Source organism: Cetorhinus maximus, chromosome 4, assembly GCF_964194155.1.
Source record: "Cetorhinus maximus chromosome 4, sCetMax3.hap1.1, whole genome shotgun sequence".
NCBI classification, from domain to species: Eukaryota; Metazoa; Chordata; class Chondrichthyes; order Lamniformes; family Cetorhinidae; genus Cetorhinus; species Cetorhinus maximus.
Genome location: NC_135882.1, coordinates 118,895,048 through 118,920,513, shown reverse-complemented (window position 1 = coordinate 118,920,513; position 25,466 = coordinate 118,895,048). Strand labels below are relative to the sequence as shown.

The window sequence follows — 25,466 nt, the reverse complement described above, 5'->3', positions numbered from 1 at the left end:
TAACCCACTAAGGATTGTTACCTACAGTATCACTTAAACTGCCAATCACCATCAGCGAGCAAAAATATTTTTCTGTAGGTACAAAATAATCAGAGACAACGTGGTTGACACCAATTTCTCACCAGACTCTATTCACGTGGTTTTGATGCACCTCACGATGAACTGAAAAGTCTTTCTTACCCACAATACTGAACATTGGTTATTCCCAATTAATATCATCCAGATCTGCATTTAACCAGTGTTTTTTTCAACACAAGTCACCTTAGTATTGGTTCCCAGAAAGGCCAAGAGCAAAATAACCTTCATGTTGACAGATACCAGATTTCTTGAACAAGCTACAACACAAATCAGAGGTAAAAAACTGAGATTCTACCTAATTCCACCAGAATGTCTTCTGCAAAGAAAACAATCCTGGGAAGATCCACAGGATGTGAAGCAAATCAGCATTCACAGTCTCCAAAACTCAAAGCGCCATAAACTCATTGGAGCAAAATATACCCTAAGCTGTATTTTAGTTGCATTAGTTCACTCAAAAGTCCTACCTACAATACAGGATTAGTGTAATTGTAGGACTATGATATTGTCATAACACAGGTATTCGAACCATGAAAACAATACAATTACTGATTACGCCCTTCCAAAGTTAGCTTGTATCTGACAAGAGCTTTTGTATTTATACAACACAAGGATAAAGTACTTTTGGTTACAGGTTTGTCACTGGCAGTGGTATGAGTATTTTAAGGTCACCAGTTAAGATCACAGAAGTACATTGCACAACATTTGAGCATTTTGTTTGGGTGTAAACTTTCTGAAAAATATTGTTATTAATATAGTAAATAAACTAGTTATAATGCAGTGATATTATGTGAAGCTCGCTTATAAATTGCAAGCCAAAATAATCTACTGAAGCAGTTTAATTCATATAATTAGAACTACAAGCTCCAGTCCAGATAGTAAACATTTATGCAACGGCTGCAGCTTACAAATCTCACTATATAAAAGAAATTCCAATTGTTTCCATCAGAAAACTCCCTGGTCCCAAACCTGGTCTGTTAAGCACATTAAATTTTCAGATAGAGATGAACTTTGCCCAGTTTATCCCTTAAACCTATAGTTAGTCTCATTGAAACATGAATTTGACAAATGGGAACACTAATTTTCCAGCAGTGTTGATTCCTAAAGATTCCTAAATACTTTAGTTGGAAGCTTCATTTGAAGCATCTAACAACTATTTTACAAATGAATCATGAACAATTAAATCAGAATTTGCATCCATCATTTGCAATCCTAACAATTTCCTACTGCATCATGTTGAGTACAATATTATTCAAACATTACCCTGCACAGTAAAGCACACAATGTATGATAGAAACATTGAAAGTACATAGAAGATCTTTCATAAAATCGTGAATGAAATCAAAATGATACACAAGAGTTAGCATACTGTTCTTTTATCGCAAAGAATGGATCAAAGATAAATCGAACAGGTAGAATGAAAACCTGTTAGCTGTAAGGATAAAATGAAATTGTAAAGTCTCAATCCTGTTCCAAAGGATGCAGGTTCACACAGCATAAAACTGCATTAGCTTTGGAACTAACTGGCTAATTGAATCAGAGGCCATAACGATATTAGCACCCAGAATTTACTTGTGATTTCTCATAGTCCATTTCTGTAACTTAGGCAAAAGCCCCATTTATACAGCTGAATCATTCTGATTGCATGCCCAAAGTATCCAATGTAGCAGATCATGTTGTCAGTCCGCACCTATCACTGATTTAATGACAATGCTGCTACTTTGGACCTCCCCATTCCAGCTGGTGTTTTCTCAAACAGACACAGCGGTATGAAGGATTTCTCACCAGCAGGATTTAAAGGGGTGATCAACAACTCGTAGGTTAATTGCTTTTTACTTGTTCTGTTTGAGTTTGTGGAAGTGCTGGGTGTTTGAGGAGCTGGTCACAGTTGGTGAAAGCTGCAGCAAGTCATGCTGCATCTGGGGAAGGTGTTGGCTCTGAATGCAATATTCTGGGCAAACCATTTTCTTCCAGCCATGCAGGTTGTGGTAACATTCCCCCTTGGGCTGCAGCAGGAGATGGAGATGCTGTAGGGGCAGCAAATAAGCTACTCAAAGAGGGAGGATGAGGAAGGGGAGAAGGGCCTTTGATTGACAACGGAGACAAGAGTTATGGGGGACAGGCAGGAAAGTGGAGTTAAGGCCACAATCAAATCAGCCATAATCTTATTGAATGGCCGAGCAAGCTCAATGGGTCAAATAGCCTACTGTGTTCCTATTTCTTATAATCTTATGAAAAATTTCCAGAGGATACTAAGTAAATTAGGAAATAAAAATAATATAAAATTAAACATATAATTGTGTACAAGACTTGGTTAGACCTGATTTGGAATGCTGTATCCAGGTCTGATCCCTCAGTGTTATTGAGGCTTTGGAAAAGGTTCAAAGGAAGGCCATTATATTGATGGCCAGTTTGAAACACTTTAGCTAATGAGATTGATTTAAAACACTGGGTCTATGTTCTTTTTATAATTGAAGATGCAGGCAAACTGATTGAGGTCTATAAAATAACCAAGAAACTCGGTTGTGTTCACATTGACAAATTATTTCAATCAGATAGGTTAGGGAGGAACAAGGGTCACATTTGTGGGTTACACAAGTGTAGACATAGCATAGATGTTAGGCAGATCTTCTTTCCCAAAGAATAATAAACTTACAGAACAAGTTGTTTGCTCCTCCGGAGCATGCTGATTTGCCTTAAACCTCAAAAGTAGCTAAATTAGTTTGTTGTTGGAGCAGAGATGATGTCATACAAAAGGTAAGTGCAAAGGAATATAATTCATGATCAATGTTGTCTCCTGGGGTAGTTTCAATCACCTAAGTAAGTCGAAAGTTTTTTGCTTCTCCCAGGCGACTGTGTGGTTCCTAGTGGGTAGGAGTTTCTAAATTGTGATGAGTATGGCATCGTGACTTTATGGAACAGGCTAGATAAGTATATGGACAGGCTAGCTGGTCTTTTCTTGTCTAACATACAAACATATGGATTTGAAGCAGGAGTAAGCCATTCGGCTGCTCGAGCCTGCTCTGCCATTTGGTAAGATCAAAGCTGATCTGATTGTGGTCTCAACTCTATTTTTATGCCATAAATAGCCCAGTAACCCTATAGTCTTAGGAACCGATTTTCTTCTATTCATCTACTATAACTTTGCAAAAGTTTTATGAAACCTCCAGAAAGCACAAATAGTGTTCATACAAGCTCTTCTGGCAAAGTTACAACAAATCTTCAGGAGAACCCCTGCAGAAATTCACCCCGTGAATGTTGAGTTACCTCCTTACTGAACTCATGGTATTTTTCCTGTAGCTTTTTCCTATATTGCATATTTTCTCAAATTGCAAACAGTCTGATTCAACCTGAAACAGTGGTCAGCGAGGGAGATGGAATGGCAAGGCAAGGGTTCAAAGTTTAACTTGGAGGCCAGTGGCAATGGTTTCACTCTTCCCAATACATTACTAGAGGAAATGGTGATATAAGCAGGCTGACAGCAGGCAGTGCAGCAGGCAACAAGTTGTATTTATATGGTGCCCTTAAAGTGATCAAACATCTTAAGATGCTTCACACAAGCATTATAAAGCAAAATCTGACACCGAGCCACATAAGGTGAGGTTAGGGAAGATGACCAAAAGCTTCTTCAAAGCTTGGCTTTCAGAAATATCTTAAAAAAGAGGAAAGAAAGGTAGTGATGTGGAGAAGTTTAAGGAGAAAATTCCAGAGCTTGGGACCTAGTCAGCTGAAGCTACAGCCATGGAGTAATTAAAATCAGGGATACTCAAGAGGCCAGAATTAGAGCAGCGTGGATATCTCAGAGGGTTGTGAAGCTGGAGGAGATTACAGAGAAAGGCGGGGAGATGGTGGTAAGGCCGTGGAGAGATTAGAAAACAAGGAAAATTTTTAAATCAAGCATTGCTTAACCAGCAGCCAATGAGCTGTGAGCAGTGATGGAGAAGTAGAGCTTAGTGTCATTGATGTACATGAGAACCTGATGTCATGTCATCAAATGATGTTGCAGAAAGGCAGCATGCTGAAAAGTGAAAGGGACCAAGCTAGATCCTTGGGGGGCTCCTGAGCCAACAGTTCAGAGGTGGGAAATTAAGCAATTGCTAGAGATTCTCTGGGTGCAACTGGATAGCTAAGAGTGAGATTAATCAAGAGCAGTTGGACATAAGAACATACTGTAAGAACTAACAGAAGCAGACCATATGGTCCCCTGAGTCTGCTGGATTGTTCAATACAATCATGGCTGACCTTCTGCTTCAACTCCACTTTCCCTCCCACCCCCAAATCCCCTGATTCCCTGAGATCAAAAAACTGTCTATCCCAGCCTTGACTATACTCAATGATGGAGCATCCACAACCCTCTGGTGTGGAGAATTCCCTAGATCCACAACCCTTTGAGAGAAGAAACTTCTCCTCACCTGTCATAAATAATCAACACCTTATGCTGAGGCTGTGTCCCTTTGTTACAGATTGCCCAGCAGGGGAAACAACTCCCATTGTCTACCATGTCAAGCCCTTTCAGAATCTTGTATGTTTTAATGATATCGCATCTCATCTATCTAAACTCCAGAGAGCATAGGTCCAATTTACACAGCCTCTCATCCACTGAACCTTCACTGTACCACCTCCAATGCAAGTATATCCTTCCTTAATTGAGCACAATATTCCAGATCTGGTGGCACAAAAGCCCGACACAATTGTACAATTCCTTGTTCTTGCCTCCAATCCCCTTGCAATATAGGCCCAACACTCTTTTTGCTTTCCTAATTGTTTGTTGTACCTGCATGCAAACTATGTTCCTTGTACGAGTACACCCAAGTCTCACTGAACATCAATATTTACAAGTTTTTAAAAAGTATCATTTTTCTATTCTTACTAGCAAAGTGAATAAACTCCCACTTCCCCACATTATACCCCATGTGCCACCTTGTTGCCCATTCACTTAACCTGTCTGTATCACTTTGCAGCTTCTGTGTGCCTTCCTCACAGCTTAGATTCCCACCTAGCTTTGTATCGTCAGCAAACGCATTACTCTGCCTCTTTGTCTAAGTCATTAATATAGATTGTAAATAGCTGAGGCCTCAGCACTGATTCTTGTGGCACTCCACTAGTCACAGCCTGCCAACTTGCAAGCACCTTGTTTATCCCTACCCTCTGCTTCCTGTCCAATAACCAATCTTCCATCCATGCTAATATATTACTCCAAACTGTGAACCCTTATCTCGCATATCAACCTTTTGTGTGGCACCTTACAAAATGCCTTTTAGAAATCCAATTATACTACATCTTCTGGCTCCTCTTCGTCTACCCTACTAGTTACATCCCCCAAATAACTTTAATAAATTTGTCAAACGCGTTTTCTGTTTCGTAAAACCTTGCTGATTCTGTCTGATCATACTATGATTTTTTGAGTGCATTGTTAAGAATTCCTTAATAATAGATTCCAGCATTTTCTGAAAACTGATGCCAGGTTAACTGACCTGTAGTTTCCTGTTTTCTCTCTCCCTGCTTCCTTGAGTGGCAGTGTTACATTTTCTAGCTTCCAATCTGCTGGTGACATTCAGGAATCTAGGGAATTTTGATAAATCATAATCACTGTATCCACTATTTCTGTAGCTACCTCTTCTAGAACCCTGGGATGTAGGCCATCAGGTCCTGGGGATTTTTCAGCTTTTAATCGCATAAGTTTCTCTCATTCATTTTTCCTGCTGACATTAATTACCTTAAGTTCCTCACTCTTATTAGTTCCTGGTTACTTTCTATTTCTGGTATGTAATTTGTGATTTCTGTTAATCTAATATTGTCTTTAAGTTCCCGAATAAGCCAGTGATGGATCTTTCTTGCTAATGTTGAACACTTTGAATCATTTCTTTAATGTTTCCCATTGTTTATTTATTGCCATTCCTTTTAGTCTATTTGCCCAATCAACCTAAGTCAGCTCTCCTCTCATCCTTATGTAATTGGCTCTGAGATTCTTCTTTTGGACTGGAGTATGTCACTCTCAAAGCTTAATATAGAATAAAATTGTATTATGATCACTTTTTCCAGAGGGTCTTTTACTAATTAGATTACTAATTAACCCTGCCTCATTACACAACATCAGATCTACAACAGCTTTGTCCCCAATTAATTCCACAGTGTACTGTTCTAGGAAGTTGTCAAAAAAACATTCTATAAACTCGTCTTCCAACCTACCTTCGCCAAATTGATTTGTCTAGTCTATATGAAGATTAAAGTCCATAATTATTACATTGCATTTGCTAATCTCCAATTATTTCTTGTAAAATATCCATCGCTATAACTACTTTTAGGGGACCTACAAGCTATTCCCAGCAGGACTTTATGATCCCTGTTATTCCTAATTTCCAGCCATACAGATTCTACTTTGTGATCTTCTGAGCCATAATCCTTTCCAGCTACCGTCCTTATGTCATACTTTATCAGGGCTGCTCCTCCACCTTTCCCATTCTGCCTGTCTTTTCAAAGGTACACCATGGAATAACTATTTTCCAACCTTGGAAATCTTGCACTCATGTCTCTGTAATGACGATTATATCAAACCCATTTCTTTTTATTTGTGCACTCAACTTGTTATGAATGCATTTGAATAAAGAGCCTTTAATTTATCTTTTTTAAACCACCATTCTTTGCATGGAACATTTTCACTGATGTACTGTTATCATTAAACTCACTATCCCTTTCTACCCACTCTGTTTGTCATTACCCAAATTGCTACACTGCTCTATTGCCTCAAAATTTCTCTTTAGATTTCTAAATCTCCCTTCATGTGAGCATCCCACCTTTTTTAGTTTAAAACTATCCCCAGCCTTGATTAGACAATTGCCAGGACACTGAGCCCAGCCAGGTTTAAGTGTAGCCCAGACCAACAGGACAGCTCCCCCTTTCCCTAGTACTGGCACAGTAACCCATGAATCAAAACCCCTTTTTTCCCCGTGTCATTCTTTGAGCCATGAATTTAATTATCTAATCTGCTTGATGCCATGTCAATTAGTGCATGGCTCAGGTAAAAATCCTTTGAGGTTCTTCAGTTTAATGTGGACCCAAACTCCTCAAACTATCTCAAATCGAACATAATTTCCAGTTCTACCTATGTCATTGGTTGCTACATGGACCATGAAAACTGGACCTGCCCCCTCGAAGTTCATTTCCTGCCATGAGGAGATGTCTGCAGCCCCAACACTGGGCAGGCAACACAACCTTTGCAATTCCAATGGCTACAGAGAACAGTGTCTATTCCCCTGACTATACTGTCATCTATCACTATCACATTCCTTTGCACTCCCCCTATTTAAATGGGGTCCTACATCATGGTACACTGTGGTCAGTTTGCCCACCCACTTTGCAGTCCTCATTCTCTCCACACAGGTAACAGATACCTGTTGGTCAAAGTCAGGGCCAAGGATCTTCCGTCACTACATCCTGGGTGCCCATACCTGCATGACTTGCAGTGACACCCACCTTCCCATGCCCACTGACCAACTCTAAAGTTCTACTTAACCTAAGGCATGTGGCTGCCTCCTGGAACAAAGTGCCCAGGTAACTCTCCCTCCCTGGTGCCCCGCATTATCTGAGGCTCGAACTCCCAGTTTTTTGAGCTGCAGACACTCACTGCAGGTATGGCTGTCCGGGTTTGCAATGTTCACTACAAACTTGCACATTTTGCCGTTACAGCACATTATTTACCCTATGTCTAACTAAGCTTATTTATTCATTTATTTGATTAGTTAATTAGTCACTAATTTAGTAAAGCAATAGCAAGTTAGTTTCCTAGCTCGGGACAATGCTCACCAGTTACCGGACGTAAAAAAAAAAGAATTTCCACTGGCACCAAATTCCTGACTTTAGCACTCTGCTTACAAAAGCACCCAGTTCCCGGTCACACACTGCTCCATATATTGTGTGGACAATGAAGGAAAAGCATTGGAGGAAGACAGTGTAGTTGGCTGGGTCAACAGCTTCAGAAGTTGAGAAGGACAAGGAGGAAGAGTGCACTACAGATGTCAACTTTAATGAATTTGATTAGAGCCATTTAAAAGCTGTGGCAGCGGCGCAAACCTGATGTAAATATACAAATATAGAGCTGTAGGAATGATGGGCATAGATTTGGCAGGCAACAATCAAGGACTTTGGAGAGAAAGGGAGGTTGGAAATGGGGTAGTAGTTTACAAAATCAGAGGAATCAAAGATGATTTTTTTTTTAGGGGGTAAAAATCGCAGTTTTGAAAGAGAAGCATATATACCTGTGGAGCGGGAACAATTTACAATGTCAGCTTGCATGAGGATGAAGAGTGATGTCAGATGTTGACTACTCTACGAGTGGAAGAGGTGGGCCTTAAGAACATAGACTCAGAGAGGGCACAAGAAGAACAGAAGCTAGAGGAAGATGTGGGATCAGAACCATGGCTGGAGAGACCTTGGAAGAAATTTGGCTTGGTGGGCAAGAGGCAAGGAGAAAGGGGGAATACATGAACATAAGAAATAAGAGGAGTAAGCCATTTGGCCCCTTGAGCCTGCTCCGCCATTCAATTAGATCATGGCTGATCTGCCTGTGTTTCAAATTCCACATTCCCATCTACCCCCGATAATCTTTGATTCCCTTGCCTAACAAGAATCTATCTACCTCTGCCTTAAAAATATTCAATGACCCCGCTTCCACCACCTTCTGAGGCAGAGGGTTCCAAAGTCGCACAACCCTCAGAAAAAAATTCTCATCTAAAAGGACGACCCCTAATTTTAAAACAGTACCCCCCTCACTCTGGACTCACCCACAATGGAAAATATCCTTTCCAAGTCCACCTTGCCAATACTGTTCAGGATCTTATACACTTCAATCAAGTCACCCCTCACTCTCCTAAACTCCAGTGGAAATAAATCCAGCCTGTACAACCTTTCCACATAAGACAACCCACTCATTCCAGGTATCAATCTAGTAAACCTCCTCTGAACCGCCTCCAATGGATTCACATCCTTTCTTAAATGAGGGGACCAAAATTGCACACGGTATTAGAGATGTGGTCTCACCAATGCACTGTATAAATGAAGCACAAGATCCTTACTTTTATGTTCAATTCCTCTCATAATAAAGGAAAGCATTCCATTAGCCTTTTTAATTACATGCTGTACCTGCATACTAACTTTCTGTGACTCATATACTATAACACCTAGATCCCTCTGCATCTCGGAGTTCTGCAGCCATTCTCCATTTAAGTAATACTCTGCTTTTTTATTCTTCCTGCCAAAGTGAACAACTTCACATTTTCCTACATGATACTCCATTTTCCATATCTTTGTCCACTCACTCAACTGATATAGCGCAACCTCCTTATGTCCTCTTCACAACATACTTTCCTTCCTATCTTTGCATCATCTGAAAATTTAGTTACCATGCCATCACTCCCCTCATCTAAGTCATTGATGTAAATTGTAAAAAGCTGAGGCCCACCACAGGCCCCTCCAGGGCTATAGGCAAAGCACTGGAAAATGGGGTAGTCAGGTCTTTGAAGACCGGCACAGACATGATGGGCTGAATGACCTCCTTCTGAGCTGTAAATGTTTATGGGAATCTATTCATCACATCCTGCCAATCAGAAAAAGACCCATTTATGCATACACTTTGTTTTCTGTCAGCCAGCCAATCTTCTTTCCATGCTAATATGCTACCCCCTAAACCATGAGCTTTTATTTTCTGCAATAACCTTTGATGTGGCACCATATGCCTTCTGGAAATCTAAGTACAGCATGTCTTCAGGCTCCCTTTTATCCACAGCACATGTTACTCCTTCAAAAAACTCCAATAAATTATTAATCATGCATTCCCTTTCACAAAACCATGCTGACTCTTCCCGGTTACCTTGAGTTTTTCTCAGTGCCCAGCTATAACTTCCTTAATGATCAATTCTAACAACTTCTCCATGACAGATGTCAAGCTAACTGGCCTACGGTTTCCTGTTTTCTGCCTTGCTCCCTTCTTGAAGAGGGGTCAAATTTGTTACTTTCCAGGCTGATGGAACCTGTCCAGAATCTAGGAAATTTTGGAAAATTAACACCAGTGCATCTACAACGTCATTAGCCACCTCTTCTAAGACCCTAGGATGACGTCCATCAGGACTCGGAGACTTGTCAGCCCGCAGCTCCATCAGTTGCTCAGTACCACTTCCCTAGTGACTGCAGTTTCACCAAGTTCCTCTCTCCATTCCACCTCCTGATATACAGCTATTACTGGAATGTATTTTGTATGCTCTTTAGCAAATACAGAAGCAAAATATTTGTTCATTTCATCCACCATTTCCTTATTATCTACTAATAACTCTCCATTGTCACTCTCTAGAGAACCAACACTTACTCTTTTTCCTTTTTAAATACCTGTAGAAACTCTTGCTATTCCTTTTACATTTATAGCTAGCTTCCTCTCATACTCTACTTTATTTCTCCTGATTAACCTTTTGGTCATTCTTTGCCATTCTTTATATACTGACCAATCATCTGTCCTGGCACTCGTCTTTGCATAGTTATATGCTTTTCCCTTACGTTTGATGCTTTACTTAGTTCTTTAGTTAAACATGGATGGTGGGTCCTCCACTTAGAATTTTTCTTTATAATAGGAATATACCTATTCTGAATATTCTGAAATATCCCCTTAAATGTCTGCCACTGCTTCTCTATTGATCTAATCTCAGCCTGGGTATCCCAATTCTCTTCAGCTAGCTCAGCTTTCATGCCCACATAATTGCCCTTATTTAAGTTTAAAATACTAGTCTTAGACCCACTCTTCTCTCTTTCAAACTGGATGCAAAATGTAATCATATTGTGGTCGCTGCTACCTACTCGGAGGTCATTAATTAATCCTGTAACATTACACAATACCAAGTCTAATATAACCTGCTCTCCGGTTGGTTCCAGAACATGCTGCTCTAGGAAATTCGCTTGAAAGCATTCGAAGAAGTCCTCATCCAGGCTACTAATGCCAATCTGATTTTTCCAGTTTATATGTAGATTAAAATCACCCATGATTATTGCCGTCCCTTTATCACAAGCATACAATATGGCCTCAGTCTTAGTGAAGGCGACAAACATGAGCTCCTAACAGTTATTGGAAGTGAGAGAGGAAGGGACAGGGCAGAAAGGTTTAAGAAAGCAGTTGTTAGTGAAGAAAAGAAATCAGGGTTACCCTTGCATTCCAGGAAGATACTGGAGTGGTTAACAGTTCTAACAAAAATGAGTTAGGCCCAATAGTGCTTGAAGTGGTCTAGCCAACTCAGGCAATGGACTAAGCAGATGTGATAGCTGCAGGAATATCATGGCCAATGGACATCAAAAAACTTGATAGTTGGGAGCTTGCAACAGCAGCTGTAAGTGACTTGGCTTTTTTTTAAAAAAACAGGCTTAGATACAGGAATGACTGTGGTTGGAAGGGGTTGGGGTATGCAAGTGGTGAGGAATACAAGGAAATTTTCAGAGATTGCCTTGTCTGTGGTCAACACAATGTACACAGAGAGGTTGCATGAAGTAGAAAAGTAAAATTATGGATGTGAATATGGGTAAAGAAAGAGTTTATATAGGAGAGGTTAAGGGAAGAGTGAACTGTGAGGGGAGAACCCAAAGTGAATGGAGATTGAAGTTGCAAATCACTGAGAACACATGAAGAATAGACAACTTGTAAAATGTTTTTCTACATTTAATGACTTTTTGATGTAGGTAGGAATTCATGTGAAAATCAAAGAAGTCAGAATCTACAGAAACAGAAGAAAATGTCAAAAAAAAACAAAGTTGGGACTAATTCTCAATTTATTGAAGACCTGAGATCAATACCCAAAAAGTACCTAGAAATACCCTAAATAGGGAAGAGAGGTCATCTTTTCTTCTACATGTTAAAAAAAAGACTTGCATTTCATAGAATTATACAGCACAGAAAGAGGCCATTTGGTCCATCAAGTCTGCGTTGGCTCTTTGCAACATCTACTCATTAGTCCCTCGCCTTTGACTCAGAGGGTTGTGGGTTCATGTCTCACTCCCGGAAACCAAGAACTGTGATTGTACTCGAAAGAGTTGCAATCTGTGACTGTTGATAACTCGAAAGAGTTTCAACAAATCTATTAGAGGTGTCAGCTGTGGCTCAGTTCATAGCACCCTCGCCTTTGAATCAGAGGGTTGTGGGTTCGTGTCCCACTCCCGGAAAACCAAGAACTGTGATTGTACTCAAAGAGTTGCAATCTGTGACTGTTGATAACTCGAAAGAGTTTCAACAAATCTATTAGAGGTGTCAGCTGTGGCTCAGTTCATAGCACCCTCGCCTTTGAATCAGAGGGTTGTGGGTTCGTGTCCCACTCCCGGAAAACCAAGAACTGTGATTGTACTCCAAAGAAGTTGCAATCTGTGACTGTTGGTAACTCGAAAGAGTTTCCCTGCTCTTTCCCTATATTCATGCAAACATTTCCTTTTTAAGTAGCAATCCAATTCTCTTTTGAAAGCTAGGACCAAATCCCCTTCCACCAACTTTTCAGGCAATGCATTCAAGATCATTACAACTCTCACCTCACCTGTTGCTTTGCCAATTATCTTAAATCTCTGTCCTTCTGCCAATGGCAACAGTTTTTCCCCACCTACTCTATCCCTCATAACTTTGAACACTTCTGTAACACCTCGGCCATGGCTCAGTTGGTAACACTCATCTGAGTCAGAAGATTGTGGGTTCAAGTCCCACTCCGAGACTTGAGCCCAACAATCTAGGGTGACACTCCAGTACTGAGGAAAATGCTGCACTGTCAGAGATGCGGTCTTTTGGATGAGTCATAAAACCCAAGGCCCTGTCTGACCTCTCAGGTGGACTTCAAAGGTCCCATGCCACTATTTCGGAGAACAGCATGGAAGCTATCCCCATTGCCCTGGCTAATATGCATCACCAAAACAAATTGTCTGGTCATTGCCACATTGCTTGTGTGGGAATTTGGAGTGCACAAATCTTGCTGCCTTTGCTACATTACAACACAAGTACTTCACTGGTCGCAAAGCACTTTGGGATGTCTGGTTGTTGTGAAAGAAGCTGTGTAAATGTAAGTCATCTTTTTCTTTTTATTAAATCATTCCAAGCTTCACCAGTCCCTTTATATTACTGAAATCCCTCATCTCTGGTACACTCTAGTAAATCTTCTCCAAGGGCTTGATATTCTTTCTGAAGTCAAGAATTGGACATAATACTCTGGCTGAGATCTAACCAGTATCCTTAAATGTTGTTTTCCCACCTATTTCCATTATTTTAAATGTATTTCCATCCATTGTTTTATCTCTACCTTTTAGCCCATTTCGATTCCTTCACCCCACCCCACCCCCACTAGGGCTATCTGTACCTTGCTTGTCCTACTTTCTACCCTTAATTAGCACATTCCTTAGATAATATCACCACCTTCAACACCTCTTTGTCCTTTTGTCTATGACATCTTTTGGCTATCACCACTGGCCCTCTATCCAGCTCTACCCTCTCCTCTCCTCCCCCCCCACCCCCAACAACCAGCTTATATTTCACCTCTTTTCTATTTTTACTTAGTTCTGTTGAAGAGTCATACGGACTTGAAACATTAACTGTGTTCCTCTCTGCAGATGCTGCCAGACCTGCTGAGTTTTTCCAGGTATTTTTATTTTTTTCCTTAAATGTAGTGTTGCTTCCCAAATCAGTAACTCTGTGCATCTATTTATAAAGCCAATGTCCTTTATGCATTTTTTAAGCAACAGTCCTATCAACTTGTCTTACCACCTTCATATATTTCTGTACTTGAAACTTCAGGTCTCTCTGTTCCTGCCTCCCTTTAAAATTCCACAATTTAATTGTGCCATCTCTCATTTTTCCTACCAAACTTCATTACTTCATGCTTCTCTGTTTTAAATTTCATCTGTCATGTGTCTGCTCATTTTACCAGTCTGTCTACATCCTCCTGAAGTCTGCTATTCTCATTTTTAATGCATTTCCAAGCTTTGTGTCATCTGTAAAGTCTGACATTATGTCCCCATACACAATTCCAGATCATTAATATATAACAAAAGATCAATGGTTCTAAAACTGACCCTAGCAGACATCACTGTACACTTTATTCCAATCCAAAAAACAATGATTCACTACTGCTTTCTGTCTGGCAGTCAATTTCATCTCCACTGCCAGTGCCCCTTTAATTTCATGGACTTCAATTATGCTAACAAATCTATTTATTGTCCCTTTATCACAATCTTAGGACATCACAAAATGCTTCACAACTACTGAATTACTCCTAAGTACATTATCTATTATATGGCAAACAAGCCAATTTTATCCACAAGCTCCCACAGATATCAAATAAATGAGCAGATAATCTGATTTTAAAGGTGTTAGCAGAGGGAGGAGTGTGGGTCAGGCACCTTTTTCTAATTATCCCATGGTAACTTTTGTGGAGTTTCAGTTAATAGGTCAGCCAAAAATGCATCTGACAATACAGTACTCCCTCAGTACAGCAGTGAAGCATCCGCCTAGATTCAGTCCTTAAAACCTGTAGTGGGGTTTTCACCCACAGCCTTCTGATTCAGAGACAACTGAGCCATGGTGATAATTAACATATTAGTCCTGTTTTAACACTTGCAATGAGATATGCAGACAATAAGAGGTTGCAGGAGGAGTGGTGAAGAACACAGTTATTCCTCAGATTGTCCTGGTTGACTAAACACAGGAAAATAGCCAAGAAGCCAGATTCCACCACTTTTCCTGAGTAAAAATGCAAGACTTTTACTAAGTGAACATGCAATTGACTCCATTGTTCTATTATTCCAATACATTAAAACAGTTATCAATAGATTAGGATTAGAATTAATCTGGATCTAGTTATCTGTTCTGCCTTTACTCATGTGGAACAGTGAGATATTCTATTTTATCTCATTTGGTACTTAAAAGCTCAACTTTGTCATTTATGCCCTGTTTATACTGTCAACTGCAAACCAAAGCATTTCTATTTTCCAGTACACTCTGGTTTACAATTGACAGTATAAACTCCACACTCTGACTCGACATTAAATTCTGAGATCTAGTATTATTGGTGGTTGCACTATTTGTTTCAGGTGCAGCAAGGATAAAGCTAAATTCACCCACTCTACTCCTTCATAAAACATGCAAGGAAAAATAAGTCAGTTTCATCATGATAAAGTACCGTCCACAAGTATTGTGTGTGATTTAAAAAAAACGGTGTTTTATTTCCCAAATAAAGATATTTGGTAATGAATAGCCATTAAACGCAACAATCTGATTTTATTTAGAGAGTGATCAATTGACCATTTTCCCCATTTACAGAATATTTTCTGATAGTGTTGTTTTTAACATTAATCTTCCAGCTACACCATCCCTTGCACTGCCAAGATCATTTAAAGATTCAAAAACTTACTATTCAAAATGTTACTATTGAATCAATATAAACTATATCCAAAACCAATTGGAAAGACATGGAACTGAAACTCATGGTGATATTTTAAAATGTGAAAATTTAAACACATACTTAAGTCAAAATATTAATTCACCATCCGTACTCTCCTACAGAGAAAAAAATGCAACTCTCTCTCATATATATGATTAAAAAAAAGATTTGTTTATAGTAGGAAACATACTCTTTCAATTATCTGGCTTTTATTTTATTTAAGCCAAAAGAAAATGAATTCTGCACCAAAAGCAGGTGTTTTTATAACTGGCAAATTGGTGTAGAGCTACCAATGCACTTGGTATGGCTGACCTAACAGCAATTGCCTTTACACACATGCCCTTGCCAAATAAATAACATCTACAACCAAACAAATTTGATCCAACGCCTGTCTGGTCAATTTGAATATAGTGCTGCAAAGGGTGAACAAAATATTAAATTGTCATCACTTTAACTAAAGAAAATAAATTCCAAATATCTTCTGAATTCTTTTGAAAAATGTCTCTGGATTCTTTTCACATCGGTGTCAATTTTATAAGCCTCTACAATCATACTCTCACAAACACTGTAATGAGTGTCATCACTTCTCTGATTTCTCTAAGCAGCACTGCAAAATGATGCAATAATACTGCATGGAAAATATTAGAATTCAGCTACCGTTTTCACATGTATATTGTGAACAGTCTTACAACTAAGCATACAAAATACTGCATAACGTACACACAATATAAGTCAAAAGTTTAAAGTTGCACATAAAGAGCATATTTTTTCTATTTTTAATCTTTTTTCCCCCTATGTCTCCCAAGGCAATGCACCATTTCTGGCCAAAATGAATTTCTCCCATGCCACTCAAATCAACCACAGTGATATGATGTGGCAGGTGATGTGTGTCAGACGGACCAAATCCATGAGGGAAACTTGGTCGCGCTATCACAATGGTTTTGCAATTTGTATTTATTATGAGATGTGTGCACTGAATTCAGAAGTAATAAGTCTACCAATGACCTTTAGACATTTAAAAAATTTGAATTAAAATATTTATTAACAAAATAAAAGATTTCAAGCAAATATGTAAGACTACAATTGCTACTATAATAACTCGTAAAATTCCTAACTAACCTGACTACCAGTTACACTCCCTTTAAAGCAACAGTCCAAAAATAGATCTTAGATTTAAAACAAACTTGGCAAGTTAACACAATACCCTGGACAGTGGAATTCCAAATGGCTTTTCCCCAGCTTCTGTTTCATTAGACACCAGACTTATGCACAAATGCTAGAGGCTTTATTAAGGCTATTTCACACACTTCTGTTAGGTTTTACATGGCCTTCTGACACTTAGGCTGGGATTTTCCGGCCCTGTCGCGGGCGGGACTCACCACAGTGCCCCAGCCAGAAGTCCACTGACTTGCTGCGTGACCGGATGATCCAGGCGGCAGGTGGGTGCAGAAAATCCCACCCATAACCTTTCATTCTTCTTTATATATGTTTCTCTCTTTTTAATATATAAATTCTATTGTTCTATATGTCTTTGAAACTGTATCTTCCTCATAACATAAAATCTTTCATGGTGTCAATATTGCCAGTAACCTTTGGGAAAAATAAACACATTCTTGCCTTGCTTATCTGGCTAGTTGTAAACAGACTAAGATCCCTTTGAAATCTAAATATCCATTAATTTATCTAAAAATGCAAATTCCCTTCACACCTTACATGTTAAGCCAGCATCCATGTTTACTCATTAGCATGTCAAGCACTTAGCTTCTTTTGATGATTTAAACTTGCAGTCTACTTGACGACAAATGTAATTAAATCACAGATAGACAGGCCCAACTATACTTGCCCCCATAAACCTATTTCACAATAAACCTGAAAAAATTATGAAAATGATTATACTTTCATGACACACAGGATGGAACGTGAGACCAGACCAAGTGGCTCACCCTTCAATTTTCTGTCCCTGACCTCTGCTTTACAAACTTCTTTCATCTCTGTCCCTTCCGCCCTGCTACTCTTCCTTCTCCATCTCCACCTCCCCATCACCTTCCAAGTAAAAGCTAATTTTCTGAAAATTAGCCTGAGTTCTAATGTAGGCTTAATACCAAAATATTAACTTGTATTTCTCCTTACATATGTTTCTAGCATTATTTTTTGTTTCATTTATTCAATAATTTGTTTTTTTCCCTTAAGAACATTTATGCTAATCAAGTTGATTAAGGAAGTTAATGACTGCCCTCAGCACTTTTCTAAAAATCACGACTTCCCTGGCCTCTCTGCCTTCATACAATATTTTCTGTGTGATATTATATCAGAATAGGTCTAGGAGCCAGAGGAGGCCATTTGGCCCTTCAAGCCTACCCCACCATTCAATAAGATCATATCTGATTTTCCATCTCAACTCCACCTTCCCACATTATCCCCGTATCCCTTAATTGCCACGGTACCCAAAAATCTATCAAACTATGTCTTAAATATATTCAACAGCCGAGTCTATACAGCTCTCTAGAATAGTAAATTCCAAAAATCAACAACTACTAAAGTGAAGAAACTTCTCCTTATCTCAAGCTAAATGATCAACCACTTATTCTGAGACTGTGGCCATGTGTTCTAGATTCCCCAACAAGGAAAAACATTTTATCAGCATCTGTCCTATCAGGCTCCTGAAGAATTTTACAAGTTTCAATTAAATCAACTCTCATTTTTCTAAACTGCAGTGAAGATAAACCTAGTCTACTCAATCCCTCCTCCTAGGACAATCCCTTCATCTCAGGAACCAGTCTTGTTTGTCCTTAGGTAAGACCAAATTGCGTACACTACTCCAGGTATGACCTCACTAATGCCCTGTGCAAATGTAGTAAAATTTCTTTATTCTTAAAGTAATCCTTTTATAACGAAAGCTAACATATCATTTGGCTACCTAATTGCTTGCTGTACCTACTTGTTAACTTTCTATGATTCATGTACAAGGCCCCTATGAATGCACACATTTCCCAGTCTCTCAGCATTCTAAAATATTCTTCTCATCTTCAAATTAAGATTGTCAGTTACTTTCAATTCACGTAGAGCAAGGATGCACAAGAGTCATGCAGCATAGTAGGGCTGTGTCAATCAACGTATCTTTCTGCTGCTGACCCTTGTTTGAGAGGTCTATGGTTTGCATAATTTAAAATCATCTCCATTTTATTTGCAGCCTGTTGCTGCAATCAGAGAAATAAACTGAAAAATTATACAGCGCATATATTTCACAATAACTAGTGGCAATTAATCTGAGGCCATGCATATACTGTATTGCCTTTTACTCAAAACTGAGCTAAATAGGTGTCAAATCACAAGGATTTTTTTGTTTTTGTATGTGTACTCGTTATTTAATTTTACCCTTTTCTGATTTAGAGACAAATAAAGTAAGGATGATCATAAATGTATCAATATGCAGTAATTGGAGTAGCTGTAATCTCAATCACTGGTCAAAAGAGCTCATACAGTCCTGTACCACAAGATACTAGCTATCAAGACGAGACGATTTAGCAAATCCCTGCAATTTAAGGTAATTATTCATGTGGCCATGGCAAACTAAGCTTCCAGTGGGGTATGTATGAAGGACAGACACAGCAATATAAATACAAAACAGGCATCAGGTCTGAGAAAAGTCAGGCTTTTTTCAGAAAAAAGTTCTCAACATAAAAACTTAGCATGAACTTTAAATGAATTAATTTCATTGACAGTCTTCAAGACTTGTAACTTAAGGATGCAGTTTTAGCTTCAAAGAATATTTTGGACTTTTAATTTGGATGTTGACAAACAACATCTGTGTAATCACAGGTCAAAAACAAAACTATCAGTAAATTAATACACTATTAAACAAATGTGAGAGAAACGGGGTCTTCGCTGCCTGCACACTCCCTCCTGTAGTAATTATGTTCAAATTCCATGTTGTTTCCTTCGATTTTGCAGAAACAAACTGTTTTTTAAAAAAAGACTTAATCTGTGAAATTCAGTAAAGGTTTGCAAGGCTTGCCTGAATTGTATCAGTTGTCATCTAGGCATGCACAGTACTATAATTTACTTTCTCATTTGGGAGGCTTAAAAGTCCATCGGTACACAGTAATTATAAAACTGTAAACTGCACATCGGGCTGTATTCTTGCAGACAGCACCGGGCCTACCAAAGGCCCTGAATTAAGATGCTGTAATGTTTTACTTCTGTCAGCAGAGGCAGAGGAATCCAGGAATTCTCGCATCTTGGACCTTACATGGGGCGGGGGGGGGGGCACAGCTACTAGCTGACAGGAGTCCAGAAAACACTTTAAAAACCTGAGAAAATGTTTTCGTCAAACGGTAAAACTTGCAAACTGCGCTCGCTCTCCAATCACACCAGATCCACTGGATTGCAACCTACCAGCGCGCAGATGGAGAAAGGGTTGGATTAAAAATACTCATATACAAATCTAAGACGTGCTGCTGCTTCGTCATGGTCATGGACACTTTGTGATTGCCAGGAGGGCAGCATGCAGTTGGAGCTGCAGTGGTCCCTTCTCACAAACAACAACAACGACACCCTCCCCCAATCTCTTCCTCCTGGTTCGGGTACACAGAGCAGACAAGCGATCCGCTGTCCAGCCCGAGTACAAACCAAACCAGACCCATCTCTAAACTGCTGGGCAGACCAAGTCTGATCCGTTTATTAGCAATAAAAAAGCAGTCCCCGAGAGAAACCGTGCTGCAAATGTCCACTCACTTGACAATAACTTTTATTAATAACACTGATCGGTTTATTTTTTTCTGCACAATCCGGATCGAGTGCGAGCCCTGAAACTCGGCAGGGAGCCGGATCAGCGGCTCCCTATTATCGCCCCCCCTCCTCTCCTCTCCTCCCGGCCCGAGAGGGACACATTGTCCGCCCGCCCGCCCTGCCTCCGCCTGTCTGACCTGGGTCACAGGGGCCGGGGCTCCCCGGAGTCCCGGGGGTTCAGGGCGCTCAGCCGCACAGCGGGGCCTCCGCTCACGGGAGGCATGGGGAGGGGGGCCCGACGCCCGACGCCCGACCTCATCACTGACATCCCCGGCCTCAGCTCCGGTAAGAGCCGTGCCCGACACTCGCTCTTAGAGTCACCGAGTGGCAGCATCGCTTCCCCCCCCAAAAAAATAATACACGGCCGCCCTCAGCCTGCTCTCCGGGCCTGTGCTTCTCACCGGTTTAAAGGCCTCCCTCCTCCTCCCGCAGGCGCTGCCGCTTCGGCTACGGTTCCCTTACTCCTCGTCTCTCCGCTCCGCCGCGCAGCCCCGCTCTTCGACTCCCATCTCCGGCACCGACACTCGTCCGCGTCACCGACACCGGGTGCACGTGCGTGCGCACGCTCACTCGCGCGCGTCGTCCGGCGTCGCGCGAACGCGCTGCGGCCGCGCTTGTTCCAACAAACGGAGCCAGTGTGTCCGGGCAAAGCTCCCCGCGCGAGCAGGCTTTAATATTGTGGAGCTGCAACACTGCTGAAGGCCCAACTGTCTTCGCAGAGGGCTTGGTGTACCAGCCAGCAGGATGCCCAGGTCGAAATCCAAACAGAAAGGGGCAGAAGAACGGCGGGCCATTCATTGGGTGAAGGTGGTCAAGTCCGGAACAGCTTTGGAACTATTGTTCAGCCCTCACAGTTGTCCAGACTCGAAGCTTTGCAGTCAAGGTGGTGATGCCGGCAGCTGTCCATCAAACCCAACGATTTTACTTAGACCCTTGGTTTCTTCACTGCTATCAGGCGTTGCCACTCACTGGTGTGGTCTCAAGTCTTGAGGGCACAATAAAATCATCCTCCGAGGACCATGAACTCATCAGTATCAATGGAAATGAGATAGATGAGAACCTAGTTGAAGAGGTGGACTTGCTCTGCGATTTTGTTTTATTCTTTCACAGGATGTGGGCATCACTGGCTAGGCCAGCATTTATTGCCCATCCCTAAGTGTCCTTGAGAAGGTGGTGGTGAGCTGCCTTCTTGAACTGCTGCAGTCCATATGGTGTAGGTACACCCCACAGTGCTGTTAGGAGGGGTATTCTAGGATTTTGACCCAGAGAAATGAAGGAATAGCAATATAATTCTGAGTCTGAATGGTTGAATGGGGTGTGCCTGTTGCATCCCATGTCAAAGAGCAAGATGGAGCAAATCTTCTTGGACAGACCCTCAAGATTGAGGATAACTTGCTTCCGCTCTGGTTCAGTGGGTTCTGAGATGGCTGATAAGTCCAAGGCACGATCTGCAAACTCTGTCACATGTGGGGCAGATGGTGCTTGAAGGGTCAGGCACATGACTATTTGGAGGTTTGTGTGCTCTCTCCAACACCTCGACCTCAGCTCTGTGTGCTCTCAACAAAGTCTCTCAGTGTGTTTGGTGCCTTCCTGAATAAACTTTCTCCATTTTGGTCAGTCACAAGCTAAGGGCTTGCATGAGTCGGTGGGGATGTTTGATCTCTTCAGGGATTCTTTGAGGACCTAAAGCGTTTCTCCAGTGACTTCCTGGGAGTCTCCTGCCACGACCAAGTTCCAAATAGAACAGCTGCTTCAGAAGCCTGGTGTCAGGAGTAAATAGCCTAGTACTGACTCCTTGACCCCCTGTATCACATGCTGAAAATCTAGGGTTAACATGATAGCCAGCTTGTCAGAATCTGCGGCCAGATGACTCACATAAAGGCCCCCACTGCCTCCTCTCCAGGAGTGATGTAAGTAGCTTCCAGAAAGTACACCATCCACTTCCCTTCTTCTAGAGACAAGAAGTTCAGAAACTGGTGGTAGACTCGCCTGCTGCCGAAGGTCATACTACAATCACAATAACTTGCATTTATAAAGCACCATAAATGTAGCAAAATGTCCCAAGGTCCTTAACAAGCACTTTATCAACAAAAACATTTTTGACAGTAAGCTACAGAAGGAGGTATTATACCAGATAATCAAAAGCTTGGTCAAAAAGATAGGTTTTAAGGAGGAGAGAGAGGTAGAAAGGCAAAGAGCTTAGGGAGGAAATTTCAGAGTTTGGGGTCAAGGCAGCCGAAAGCATAGCCACCAATGGAAGGGCTATGTAAACATAAGTGCTGTTACCACCAACACCACTAGTGACCAAGGGAGCAGAAGCATTTTCTGACCTTCATTTCCTCAAGAGTGAGGAACTTTTGCAACTGGCAAAGCTCAGCTGGATCAATGTTTTCATCTGCTACATGTTACATCTACAGAACAAATTAACATCGGAAGGTTCAGCCTTCATCCAAATCTATTGACATCTTGTTTCTACGGTACAGTTGTTTGTCGTAAATTCGTGAATGTCCAATAGGATTGAAAGGTGATGTAGAAAATGACACCTGGCAGCCAACCATCTTTCCTGAAGTAGGCTCCTTGTCTACCTTAATTCAGACAGAGACGAGAAAACGGCAGGGTTCGTGCAGACCGCCATCCCATCCAAGTACATGCCCTTCCTACCTCCTAGCTCACTGCCAGAGGGAGCAAAAGATTCAGTCTGCCATATGTTAACCACCCACTTTGAAAGAACTAGTTATAGCAGCTGTCCTTGCTTCCACCTCAGACCCTCATCCCCAGGATAAAGGCAAAGATTCTTCTGTTAAACTCCTAGCAGCAGTTGGGAGGTTTCCTTTCTTCAGGGAAGTGAGATTTGGGAGTCAGATTTTTGGCCTGCAAGGCAGATCAAAAAACAACCCTGACTCCTCTGGTACAGATCTGGCAGTAGGGTAAAGGGACTGAATGTCTTTCGATCACTCTTGCTCAGCTTCACCAGAAGCAAAACCTGTTCACATCCACAAACAGATTATTGGAGATAACCACTGGATCCAAGGCAGTGTCTAGTGGCGAAAGTTCAATTGTCTCGGTACCCAGGACATTGGACCTTGTCACAGACTTTTCTCCTTCATATTCAGGAATTAAGATGTGGTTTTTTTTCTCCTTCATATTCAGAAATTAAGATGTGGTGGTGGGGGGAGCACTTGCTGTAATTGCTTCCTTCTCTTGCAGCAAGGTCAGTGATACACAACTGGGGCTAATTGAATGGGTGCTTTTTTGGGATCTTCAGTTTCAGGTTGAAATGCGTGCTCTTCGACAGGCATATGTCACTTTGTCACGTATCCCTTTGTCTTAAGTCCTTTCCGCTGATCCCTGCTTTGAGGAAGTGCTACCTCTCCTGCTGGGTTAGGAGGGACATAGACCTCTATTTCTCTGAATGCCCAATCCTTAACCAGCTTCACTTGCTGACTCACTCACCCTGGCACTTCTGGAGTTGCCAGATCTGAAGCTGACAGTAAGTGGATTTCAGTTCAACAGCACTCTGAGTCTGTCTGGAGTCCATGACTTTGAAATTCATTGTTACTGCGTATGTTGTGTAGGTGCAGACAGGTGCCTACTCACCTAATATGGTAAGCAGAATGGACCTACACAATGGAGGAGCACCCCCTCACCAGATTGGGAAAGGCTGAAGTACAATCATCCAGGAGCCATGCTTGAAACAGACATTAGCACCTTTGCATATGCAAATAGTGGACCACTATAATTGCCCACTTTTTTGATATTTACTAGGCATAGATAATTGCAACCATTTCAATAAATTTGTAAAGATGTTTGTTAAAACTATCATGCAAAGAAAAATATTGGATACAATGTTTTAAACCTACCAGGGATCAAATCATATGCTCAATCTTTATTATCAACAACAGTTTGCAATTATATAGTATGACTAATGTAGGAAAATGCCCCAGTGCACTTCACAAGAATCACAGAATCGTTACGGTGTATTTGGTCCATCATGTCTGCACTGGCTCTCTGAGCATTTTAACTTAGTGCCAATCTCCTGCCTTTTCCCCGTAACCCTGCACATTGTTTCTATTTAGATAATCATCCAATGCCCTCTTGAATGTCTCAATTGAACCTGCCTCCACCACACTTCCAGGCAGTGCATTCCAAATCCTAACTACTCGCTGTGTGTTTTTCCTCACCTTGCATTTGCTTCTTTTGCAAAATACTTCAAAACTTTGTCCTCTGGCTCTTGATCCATTTACAAGCAGGAACAGTTTCTCCCTATCTACTGTGTCTAGATCCCCCATGATTTTAAAAACTTCCATCAAGTCTCCTCTTGGCTTTTTCCACTCCAAGAAAAACAACTTCTCCAATCTTTCCTCATAACTGAAATATCCCATCCCTGGAACTATTCTCATAAACCTCTTTTGCACTCTCTCCAATGTATTCATATCCTTCCTACAGTGTGGCGCCCAGAACTGCACTCAATACTCCGGCTGAGGTCTAAGCAGTGTTCTATATAAGTTCATCATAACCTCCCTGCTCTTGTACTCTATGCTCCTATTAATTTTTTTTAAATTCATTCACGAGATGTGGGCTTCGCTGGCTGGGCCAGCATTTATTACCCATCCCTAGTTGTCCTTGAGAAGGTGGTGGTGAGCTGCCTTCTTGACCCGCTGCAGTCCATGTGGTGTAGGTACACCCATGGTGCTGTTAGGAAGGGAGTTCCAGGATTTTAACCCAGTGACAGTGAAGGAACGGCAATATATTTCCAAGTCAGGATGGTGAGTGACTTGGAGGGGAACTTGCAGGTGATGGTGTTCCCATCTATCCGCTGCCCTTGTCCTTCTAGATGGTAGTGGGTGTGAAAGGTGCTGTTGAAGGAGCCTTGGTGAATTCCTGCAGTGCATCTTGTAGATGGTACACACTGCTGCTACTGTGCATCAGTAGTGGATGGAGTGAATGTTTGTGGATGTGGTGCCAATCAAGCAGGCTGCTTTGTCCTGGACAGTGTCAAGCTTCTCGAGTGTTTTTGGAGCTGGACTCATCCAGGCAAGTGGGGAGTATTCCATCACACTCCTGACTTGTGCCTTGTAGATGGTGGACAGGCTTTGGGGAGTCAAAAGGTGAGTTACTCATTGTACAATTCCTAGCCTCTGACCTGCTCTTGTAGCCACAGTATTT

General features: G+C 41.2%; 2 protein-coding genes across 3 annotated transcripts in view; both read right to left on the bottom strand.

The window, feature by feature from the left end:
• The window catches only part of LOC144679841 (NEDD4-like E3 ubiquitin-protein ligase WWP1), a 196,494-nt gene extending 175,324 nt beyond the window's left edge, over window positions 1-21,170 (bottom strand). For both annotated transcript variants that reach the window (XM_078540684.1, XM_078540685.1), the window contains exon 1: window positions 20,702-21,170. The gene's annotated coding sequence lies outside the window, so the exon portion shown is untranslated. The remainder of the gene's footprint in view (window positions 1-20,701) is intronic.
• The window catches only part of LOC144679844 (copine-3-like), a 750,377-nt gene that overhangs the window by 416,627 nt on the left and 308,284 nt on the right, over window positions 1-25,466 (bottom strand). The window lies entirely within an intron of this gene.